The 10,990-nt window shown below is 38.1% G+C and overlaps 1 pseudogene; it reads right to left on the bottom strand.

Annotated features, from left to right (window-relative positions):
• Positions 1-1,319: 1,319 nt before the first annotated feature.
• Positions 1,320-8,901, bottom strand: LOC127105049 (lanC-like protein GCL2; annotated as a pseudogene).
• Positions 8,902-10,990: the final 2,089 nt, after the last annotated feature.

Genomic DNA, 10,990 nt, shown 5'->3' with positions numbered 1-10,990 from the left:
ACTGAACCATGGAAAGAGTCCAACCAATGAGAATGATAGACCCACCACTCAAAAGCACTTTGTCCCTACACGCCCTGTGTTTGAAGGACGATATAATTTCATGGTTTTCCATTCAAAGCACTTTGAAATTTATGTAATGACACGGTCTTACACTTAAAGCACTTCACCCTTCCACACCTCGTGTTTGTGGAACTGTGTATCAGTATGTCTATTCTAACATGGTGACATTCAAGCCCAATGAGATAAACCCCATAAATAGAATCCCCCCATACCTGAAGAGCACCCTACAATGGATGGATGGACAAGCTATGGGCTACTTAAAACTAGGTTGGAGGAGCCTTCCATAAAGAGACAAGAGAAAACTCCCTCGTCTTCCCGATCAATACGCCCTAAGTTAGGAGATCAGCTCAGATGACGTGGATAGGACAGTCCATTAAGAGACTTTAAATACTTAGACAACACATTGAAAGCGAATTATTACATGTTAAATCAGAGGGAACAATATCATTGATGGCCATTAAGGTGCCTTAATCGTACAACTAATGTCTTACTAAGACTTATATATACACATGTCAAGGATAAGACTTATATATACACATGTCAAGGATCGAAGAAGGGAGCAACTCAGATTTTCGTACAACTAATGTCTTACTAATTCCACAATCCCTAAAGTTGCATCAATGTAATTTTCAAGTAGAACACCCATGAATGACAAATCCCTCACTAAAAAATAAAATGACCAGTGTGTTGCAGTAGAATATGATAAAAGACCAATTTTTTTACACACAGATAGAAACCAAATTCGTTAAACTAAAATAAAGATGAAATACCTCATGGGATTTTTGCCAATTAATTGAGATGATAGGCAATTTTTGAAACATATCAGTCACTCTATATAATTTTAAAACATTATTATAAGGACAAATTAAATTAAGCAATCCACCTTTCCATGCTTCTTAGGAACTAGGAAAGTTTATTAGAGTCCTATGCCAAATGGCAAAGGCTAAATTCAGTCATTTCATTCAAAATTCAGTTTCTTAGCACTCAAGATGAGGAATAGGCCAATAATTTCAGTCATTGCACAATCTTGCATAAAGAAGTCGCAGGGAAAAGGATGACGTCTAAAAAAGCATGTACTGCAACAAACACACAAATATTAAGGAATAAATTGACAAAAAAAAGTTGAAGCTCATTCCTGAATTCTCACATTCACGAACTTATAGAATTTAAGTATATTTAGGCTCTCCCCATTTTTTGTTACATTCCAGTCAAATTACCTTAGTTATATAACAGTCATCCCTTCCAAAAAGTGCAGATTCTCATAATTCATAAGCAGGAAATTTAGACTGGGAAGGATCAACCATGTCCAAAAAGAGACAAGACATACCTCCCACTCCTTCAAACAGTGAATAAGGTCTATCACCTCTATGCATTTCTCCTCGAGATATTAGAGTGTGGGCTCTATCAAGCAAAAAACATGCAAAAGCTTTGGCGCTGTATAAATACTTTTTGTACCCAGTAAGTTGGTAAAGTGACAGAAAGACATAGGCATTTCCACTGATACCATGGCAAATCCCAACTCGCTTGAGCAAACCACGACTCTAAACTGCCTCTCCAGCTTCCACAGCTGCATCCAAGAATTCTTTATCTCCAAAAACCTGAGGATTTTTTCCCTATGGTTACAAGTGGTAAATGATAGGGAAAAAACAAAGATGATTCCTACATTGGGTTTTAAAAAAAAGGTTTCGCACAATATCAAAGATTGAGACACAACCATTGTCTCAAACCTTTTTCCTACATGATGTTTGTATGAAAATTCTCAATATTAACTTAGAAACAAATGAGATGGAAAAATTGGTATTCTGGCATATGGACGACAAAAATATGTTTCCAGAGTACTAGTAACATGAGAAATCATCGATAATGAAAAGGTAATGAGTGTTTAATCAACCTAAACCACAAATGCAATACAATGATTTTATCACAAATGATGTTGCAACTTGCTATTAGAGATGTAAGATAGTATTATATTCTACTGTAGCTAATATGCTTAGCTGTCATTCTATTTGTTATAGTTTGTTACTCTTGCTAGTATATATAAGCACCTACTGTAACTTCTTCATATAAAGGAATATAATAACAGAATTCCTCTTTCTCTTTCTTTCCTAATTCTAACATGGTATCTAGAGCTTCTTTTGCGATCTAGCGCTTCCATGGCATCACCGTTTAATTCTGAGGGCGTTTTTCCCTCTTCTCATGTCAAACTCTCTCATCTCATCTCCGTTAAGCTGGATGATAACAACTTCAAACAATGGAAACAACAAATTGACGGTGTGATTCGCGGCCACAAGCTCCAGCGGTTCGTGACGGCGCCGCTTGTGCCTCCACGTTTTACTCCTGGTGCCGATCCTGTTACCGGTGACGCAAATTCAGAGTTTCTTGATTGGGAACAACAGGATGCGCTCATCTGCACCTGGTTGCTTTCTACGATCTCCGATTCGCTCCTTCCAAAACTCGTGGATTGCATATACTCATGGCAAGTGTGGTCTGAAGTTCATCGTTACTTCAACACCTTGCTCACCACTAAGGCGCGTCAACTACGATCTGAGTTACGAAACCTGACGAAAGGATCCCGCACAATCACGGAATTTGTTGTCCGCGTTCGTGAAATCAGTGAGTCCTTGGTTTCGATCGGAGATCCTGTCCCTTATCGTAACCTAATTGAAGTCGTGCTTGACGCTCTCCCTGAAGAATACGATCCTATTGTTGCTACGATGAATAGCAAAGAAGATCTATGTTCGTTGGATGAACTTGAGTCGAGTCTTCTTGCTCACGAATCGCATACTGAAAAGAATCGTAAAGTTGTTCTCACTGAATCTGTGACTGTGAATCTCACACAGGTTTCGCCGCCATCAGCACCACCCTCAACTGAGCTCTCCGGGGTTGATTTGAACCCTAATTTTCCTACTGGAACTAGTCATGTGACTGCCAACTCTGAAAATCATGGTTATGGTTCACGCGGTGGTCATAATGGTCGTGGTGGTGGCCGTTCCGGTCGTGGTGGAGGTCGATTTGGGAAGGTTTCATGCCAGATATGTCATAAATCTGGACATGATGCCTTTGTATGCTACCACATATACTCTTATTCAGGTGCTCCTTTCGTTCCCTCACCAAGAGCTCCCTTCAATCCTTACATGATGGCACCACGAGCTCCCTCTTATCCTCCCTCCTTTGGATATCCTGCTGCTCCACGGCCAACACCACCTAGGCATCCTCAACCACAAGCTTTTCTCACAGGTTCAGATTTTGGCTTCAACAACCAGTTGTGGTACCCTGATTCAGGTGCGTCTCACCATGTCACGCCTGATGCTTCAAATTTGTCTGATGCTTCCTCGTTGACTGGAGCTGAACAAGTGTATATGGGAAATGGCCAAGGTTTGTGCATTAACTCTGTAGGTTCCATGAATTTCCCTTTATCCAATCATCCTAACTCATCTCTAATGCTTCATAACCTTCTTCTTGTTCCTCACATCACTAAGAACCTTATGAGTGTCAGTAAATTTGCACAAGATAACCGTGTTTTCTTTGAGTTTCATCCTCAGGTTTGTCTTGTTAAATCGCAGGATTCTTCTGAAGTTCTTCTTCGTGGCACTGTTGGAGCCGATGGACTCTACAGCTTTATCAATCCTGCTTTGTCTCTGTCCAAGTTTCATAGTTATAACTCTTGTAATAATCTTAGTTCCACTTGTAATTCAGCTGCTTCTAGCAATTGTATCTCCTCTTGTAATCCTGTTTCCCATATTAATGAAATTACCACTGGTTCTAGTTTACAGTTGTCTCCTACAGCTCATGTTTCTACTGTTAATATTTCTAATTCTCATTCATCTGTCCCCTGTTCCACCTCCATCTCTGATAGCAAATATATATTATGGCATACAAGACTTGGCCACCCCCATCACCAAGCTCTTGCTGAAGTTCTTAAAATTTGCAATGTGCCAATTCCTCATAAACCTCCCACTGCCTCATGTTCTGCTTGCTGCTTGGGCAAGTCTCATCGACTTCCATCCTCCCTCTCTACCACTGTTTATCACCACCCCTTTAAACTTGTTGTCTGTGATCTATGGGGGCCTGCACCAATTCACTCCTCAGGTGGTTATACATATTTTCTCACCTGTGTTGATGCGTTTTCTAGATTTGTTTGGGTCTTTCCTCTTCGGTTAAAATCTGATACCCTCACCCAATTCATTCACTTCAAAACCATGGTCGAACTCCAATTTAATTGCAAAATTAAAGGAGTTCAAAGTGATGGAGGTGGTGAGTTCAAGCCTTTCACCAAATATCTTACTGAGTTAGGTATTGTCCATCGCTTCACCTGTCCCTATACTCATCATCAAAATGGTATAGTTGAACGCAAACATCGTCATATAGTTGAAACAGGCCTAGCTTTGCTTGCTCATTCCAGGCTGTCTCTCAAGTATTGGGATCATGCCTTTGTCACTGCAGCCTATCTCATTAATAGGTTGCCTAGTTCCTCATTGCAAAACCAGTCCCCTTACTCCATTTTAATGCAAAAACCTCCTGACTACTCTAGTCTCCATGTCTTTGGTTGTGCTTGCTTCCCATTCCTACATCCTTATAATTCCCACAAACTTGCTTTTAGATCTCAGGAATGCATTTTCTTGGGATACTCATCTGTCCATAAAGGATACAAGTGTCTTGTAGCAGATGGAAATATTTATCTCTCTAAGGATGTGTTATTTCATGAATCCAGATTTCCTTATTTAGACCTCTTCCATCCCTCCACTTCCTCTACTTCCTCTAACATGTCTTGGCTCCCATTTGCTGCCTCTCCACCCATTATTCCCACTCACCGTGTTCCTCCTCTCCAACATATTAGTCCTATTGCTTCTTCCCTTAACAGGCAGTTTTCATCAACCTCTAATCACCCTTCAGCTGCAGCTACTGCAATCTCATCTCCATCCAGCCCTTTACCTCTCTCAAGCCAACAAAATGTATCTCAGTCTCCCTCCCCTTCACCCAATCCTGCCTTTTCTGACTTAGCTGAAGCCAGCACAATCTCACCATCCTCCTCACCAGGTTCTGTTAATTCTGACAGGTCTGATTCCAATTCTGCCGCTAATTCTAATCCTGTTGTCAGTACTGTTCCCAGTCCTCATATTCTCAATCCTCTCAATGTCCATCCTCCCAAAATCCATCCCACCCTTTTACTCACCCATATGGAACCTACTACTGTTAAGCAGGCTTTGGCTTCCCCTCACTGGTTCCAGACAATGCAGGAAGAATATCAAGCTCTTTTGAAAAATCAGACATGGACCTTGGTGTCTCCATCTGAGTCAAAGAGGCCCATAGACTGCAAATGGGTTTTTCGGGTGAAGGAGAACCCGGATGGTTCTATCAACAAGTATAAGGCAAGATTGGTTGCCAAAGGGTTTCATCAAAAGGCTGGCAGTGATTTTACTGAAACCTTTTCTCCAGTGGTGAAGTCTGTTACTGTCAGGACTGTCCTCACCCTTGTTGTCACAAACAGGTGGACCATCAAGCAAATAGATGTTAATAATGCTTTTCTCAATGGCCTTCTTGAGGAAGAGGTGTATATGATTCAACCCCCTGGGTTTGAAGCTACTAACAGGTCTCTTGTTTGCAAGCTCAACAAAGCCTTGTATGGGCTAAAACAGGCTCCCCGGGCCTGGTTTGATAGGCTCAAAAGCTCCCTAATGCAGCATGGTTTTAAGGCCAGTAAGTGTGATCCTAGCTTGTTCTTTCTCTACACTAGCAACCTCACTATAATGATGTTGGTTTATGTGGGTGACATTATTATCACTGGAAATTCTCCTTCTTTCATTGATAATCTTATCGCAAGTCTCAACAACAAGTTTGCTCTCAAGGACCTAGGACAGCTGGACTACTTTCTAAGCATTGAGGTGACACATCTTTCTAATGGATCATTACTTCTTTCTCAAACTAAATATGTGACTGACTTGCTTGCAAAGGTTAACATGTCTACTGCTAATGGAATGCCAACTCCCATGATATTTAGCAGCAAACTGTCCAAAGTAGGCTCTCACACACTATCAGATCCCACCCAATTTCGTTCTATCGTTGGTGCTCTTCAGTATGCAACATTAACTAGGCCTGAGTTATCATTTTCAGTTAATAAAGTATGCCAATTTCTGTCTAACCCTCTGGAGGAGCACTGGAAAGCAGTGAAAAGAATCCTAAGGTATCTAAGTGGTACACTTCATTATGGATTACTTCTTCAACCTGCTCTCAGGCATCAACCTATGTCTCTTCTGGGCTTCTGTGATGCTGACTGGGCAGCTGACCCTGATGACAGAAGGTCAACATCTGGTGCTTGTGTGTTTTTAGGCCCAAATCCGATTTCTTGGTGGTCAAAGAAGCAGCCACTGGTGGCAAAATCCAGTGCAGAAGAAGAATATAGAAGCATGGCTCAACTGGCTGCAGAAGTGCTATGGATTCAGTCTCTCCTCACTGAACTTCAATGTCAGTTTCACACTCCTAAAATTACGTGTGACAACCTAAGCACAGTTTCCTTGGCCCATAATCATGTTCTCCATAACAGGACAAAACACATGGAACTGGACATTTTCTTTGTGAGAGAAAAAGTCCTCAGCAAAAGCATCAGTGTGTCTCATGTTCCTGCTCAAGATCAGTGGGCAGATGCTTTGACAAAATCCCTTTCTGCAGCAAAGTTCCTTCCTCTTCGTGACAAACTTAGAGTGTTCAACAAAAGATGTTTGATTGAAGCACCCTTAGCTTCTAAGGGGGAATATTAGAGATGTAAGATAGTATTATATTCTACTGTAGCTAATATGCTTAGCTGTCATTCTATTTGTTATAGTTTATTACTCTTGCTAGTATATATAAGCACCTACTGTAACTTCTTCATATAAAGGAATATAATAACAGAATTCCTCTTTCTCTTTCTTTCCTAATTCTAACACTTGCCAAATTATCGTGAGATTTTATTTATAAGAAAAACATAATATCAACTGAATTCATTAAACATGTTTTGACCTTAGCTGCTTTGACAAGTGTGAGAGCCACTCTAGGAGCTCCATGACACCAATGCACAAGAACATCCCTTTTCTTATCTTCTTCGCTAGCAGGGTAGTTTCCACTAGGAAAGTTGTTATGTATCATGTATTTAAGAGTTTCCCTAACATCCTCAAGCTCATCAGGCTTCAACTCCATATCCATAAGGACATGCATAATCCCAGCCAATACATGTGCAGCACCCCAATACTTCTCTGCGTACCACTCAAACATCAAAGGACATTTTCCTTTTCGAACCAAATCCCTCCATTTTCTATAATCTCATCCACAACCGTGGCCTGAAAAAATATTCAGAAACACAACCCCGTTGTATTAATCAATTCTTTGTCCCAATCCAATGCATAATTATTTACCAAAGGAAAACTAAGAAGCGTTGGAGAATAAACTCACAGTATAACTGGAAGGAATAGTCCCCTGACCAAGATGCTTGCTTAAGAACAAACATGCCCATAGAAAACCAACCCTCCCGTATAACAACTCATCAGGAAGATCCTTTGGTCGCTTAATCTACATCCCATAACCACAAGGCTTAGCTACGCAAGTAGAGTTGGGGTTTATTTAGTCAACAAATAGATATGATTAGTTAGTAAACTACAGTTATGATCTGGTATGCTTGGCTCGGGATGTAGATAATCACTTATACACCTTCACTTCAGTAATCATTTTGACTCCCAATAATTAAATTTCAACCCATAAATCACTACAAAAGCTATGAAACACCAAAACCTACACAAGACATGATAGTGATGAGTAGTGGTATTGAATGTACAAATGTGTCGGTGTGTCAGACACATATCAAACACCGGACATGCTTTCAACTGAAGTTCGAATAAGCTAAATAGCTAACAAGATAACATCACACTTGTTAAGAATGGACAAAAAAATAGAAACCTTGCATTAGAAATGAAAAAAATTTGAAGTTCAAACAAGTTGAATACACCACTTTTTAACCTCAAAATTTCAATATTTGTTTCTTCAACAAGTGCCATAAGGCTACTCTTTAGCCTTTTCAAAATAAATGGATGATATAGTTAAATTTCAATACCTTTTGGAACTGAGCCAAGTAGTACCTCAAGGACTCATCATCACCGATATGTTTCGCAGCCACAGCCCCAAGGGCACAAACACCATCACGCCCACAAATAAAGGTGACGTCCCTGCAAGCCAATAATTGAAAGTATGAAACTTTAAAATAGAGCCACCACAGAGAGAAACATAACACGCCAAAAGGATAGTGAATTGAGATGGAGAACCTATAGAGCGAACAGAAGTAGCATCACAAGACTTGATAATATGGACGCAGAGAGTAAGATCGTTGGTGTTGTCGGAGACTTGGTGAGACTTAAAGAGGAGAAAAGCGATTCCAAGAAGGCCACAATAGAGAGTGAAGTCACCAACACGTTGTCCAGATAAGCCCCACATTTCTACTACTATCTGACACAAAAACACAAATACCTGGTGTGTTATATGAGAAACGTGTGTGAAATAGTGTAGAGAAAGAGAAGATGAGTAGGGTACGGTTTCTTTGAGGTCTAAGGAAGCTCGTTTGAGACGATTGGAGAGTGGAGAATGAGGCATGGCGAGGAGGTTCTGGAGTGAGTCACTGGGTGTGATGGTGACCGCTTCTTGTAGCTCCTGTTCGGGTACGAATCGTGCATGGGATTCGGAAAGAATCGATCCGGCATGGATTCGGTGGTAGAAAGTAAAAGGCAAAGAGATATAAGTGAAGAAGAAAAACGTTGTTGCCATTTTGATTCTGAGTCTGACTTGTGTAGAATTTCTTTTTCTTCCACCTCCTCAATTGTGTTTGCGTGGCACGCAATGAGCAAATGTTCTCTACTTCTTTTTTATCGATCATCACCCAAAACTCAAAATCCTTTTTTTTTACATTTTTATTTTAGGATTTAATTGAGGTTTTTTAAATTCCCATTTATTAAAAAAAAGTCAACATTTTGATAAAAAAATATCAACATTTTGATATAAAAATGTCTTCTACTTTTATACTTTGCAATTTATTTAGCTAAGCATCCTACTTTTAAAGCACGACGGAATAAAAAAAGCTTCCTAAGAAGGAACTTGCCCTTTGATAAAAGAACTCATTATTTTATTGATGAAATTAATTTTTGTATTTCAAATTTATATAATTTTAATTTTTCTTTATTAAAAATGGATGAAGTGTCTATTTTAAATATTTTTATGTATAATTTTTCTTTGCTAAAAATTGATGAGACATCGTATCATCTTTCTTCTTGATTTACTCTTATTTATTTTTTAAACTTATATTATAAAATATTTATATATAATAATTAACATAATAAGTAAAACTTTCTCTAATTATATTGATGTATCCGGCCATGTGTCCTCATTCCTCTCTCAACACCTTTCTTACTTTGGTTGTGGAAATTTTTTTAGAGTTCATTCAAATGAATTTTTAACATAGCAAAAGAGAAGAAGAGGAAGAACAAGGTTTTTCATTTCACTTCTCCCACTCAAAAAGGAAACTTAATAGGAGGAAAAGAGAAGCAAATAAACAAGAATACAAGTATTACATTTCTTCTCTCTACTTTGTTCCAAGCGGATTCCTTCTTTTTGTTCAATGTTTATTCTTTGATTTTGATCTCCTTCTTGCTAAATGGAGAGAATTCGTTGAGTGTTACATTTTCTTCTTCCATTTGTTTTGTCATTTAACTTTTGTGGTCTATTTTTTCTTTTGCATGACATGAAGAACGAAATGAAAGAAGTTGCAATTTTGATAGTTTTCGGCGATGCTTGATTCGGTGTCAACAATGAGAGAGGTAGCCACAAAGGCTCTAAATGTATGTTATGAGAAACAAGGTGCACAATTTCTCTTTCTTCTACTTTGGAATCTATTTCTTTCGCTTTCAATGAATGAGTTGTTGTGTTTGTTCTTTTGTTGTTTTTATGAAATTTTTGTTATAGTAATGGTTTTTATAAAAAAAATAAAAAATACGCACAATGGTATCTTTCTCATGAATAAGAAAAAAGGTTTTATGAATTTTTGCTCTTTTAATTTTTTAGGTTTTATGGTGACATTGGAGAAAGGTACTTGAGGATGAACGGATAAGAAATCAAGATGAGTAATACTTAAATCACTTTTAACTTTATTGCAAATGTGGGACGCTTCTCATTTAACAGTATTTTCAGTCCTATGAAACCTAATAGTTTAGTGAATAGATTTTTAAATAGTGTTTACATATTATGTTATATATTGAGTTGTGTTGCAAGCAAGATGCATGATTTCTGAAGAAAAATGTTTTTGTTGAAAAATTAAAATATTTCTTAATCCCTAAACCCAATGATCTTAACCTAACAAAGTCAAATCAACCTTGACCAAGGCCCAACAACACAAGTCAAACTTATACAAACAATTAAAACGGCTCAACACAATTATTTGGCATTTATTCAAATTAAAAATACTAAAAATAATGCATTAAATTAAATATGGTTTGTCAAATTCCTAAAATCTCATCAAAACACCAAAGAAATGGCCATGAGATTTATCATAGGTCAAACAAGGTCAAAGGACCTTGGAGAAAAAATTTAAGAATTTTTGGAAACTTAAAAGTATTTTTAAACAATTACAAATATTCACAAAATCAATTAAATCATGTAAAATATTAGTAATGATCCAAAAAATAATTTTAATTCAAAATATGAAAGAGGATTTTATTTACATTTTTTGGTGAAATTCTCATATTTTTTGGATCAATATTAAAATTAATATGAATTAATGAAAATAAAACAAATTAAATGAAATTCAAATAATCAGAAAAAACGTGGACCACTTGATCTCCCTCGTTAATTGAGGTGGCAGATCAAGTGGATGAAAATGCGCGCTCTATGGTACACTTGAGTCAGCGCGTCACACCAATGG

The sequence above is a fragment of the Lathyrus oleraceus genome, chromosome 7 (assembly GCF_024323335.1).
Source record: "Lathyrus oleraceus cultivar Zhongwan6 chromosome 7, CAAS_Psat_ZW6_1.0, whole genome shotgun sequence".
Classification (NCBI taxonomy): Eukaryota; Viridiplantae; Streptophyta; class Magnoliopsida; order Fabales; family Fabaceae; genus Lathyrus; species Lathyrus oleraceus.
This window is presented reverse-complemented; position numbering and strand designations above follow the sequence as displayed.